The sequence below is a fragment of the Pan paniscus genome, chromosome 1 (assembly GCF_029289425.2).
Source record: "Pan paniscus chromosome 1, NHGRI_mPanPan1-v2.0_pri, whole genome shotgun sequence".
Lineage (NCBI taxonomy): Eukaryota > Metazoa > Chordata > Mammalia > Primates > Hominidae > Pan > Pan paniscus.
In genome coordinates, this window is record NC_073249.2 from 158,186,662 (window position 1) to 158,187,560 (window position 899).

Below are 899 nucleotides of genomic sequence, written 5' to 3' on the forward strand. Positions count from 1 at the left end.
GCTCCATGACATTGGTCTGGGAAATGGCTTTTTGGCTATGAAGCCAAAGCCACACGCAAAAAAAATAAATAAAATAAAATCAAGCGAACAGATAAATGGGATTACTTCAAACTAAAAAGCTTTTGCACAGCCAAGGAAACAACAGAGTGAAAAGACAACCTACAGAATAGGAGATAATAATTGCAACCCATATATTTGATAAAGGTTTAACATCCAAGATATGTAAGAAACTCAAACAACTCAATAGTAAGAACAAACAAAAAACAAGGAAAACCCAAATAATCCAATTAAAAATGGGCAAAGGATCTGAATAGATAGTTCTCAAAAAAAGACATACCAATGTCCAACAGGTATATGGAAAAAATCACTAATCATCAGATAAATGCAAATTAAAACCACAATGTGTTAGCACCTCATGGCTATTAGAATGGCTATATCAAAAAGACAAAAGATAACAAGTGTTGGAGAGGATGTGAAGAAAAGGGAACACTTGAACATTGTTGGTGGGAATGTAAAATACTACAACCATCATGAAAAACAGTATAGAGGTGCCTCTGAAATTTAAAAAAGAAAGAACTACCTTATAATCCAGCAATCCCACTACTGGGTGTATATCCAAAGGAAATGAAACTAGTATATTGAAGAGGTATCTGCACTTCATAGTTCATATTGCACGGTTGCTAAGATAAGGAATCACTCTAAGTGCTCATTGGCTCATTGACAGAAAATGGATAAAGAAAATGTGGTAGATATACATAATGGAATACTATTCATCTTGAAAAAAGGAGCAAATTCTGTCATTTGTGGCAACATGAATGAACCTGGAGGACATTATGTTAAATGAACTAAGCCAGTCGGAGAAAGATAAATACTGCATGATCTCACATATATGTGGAATG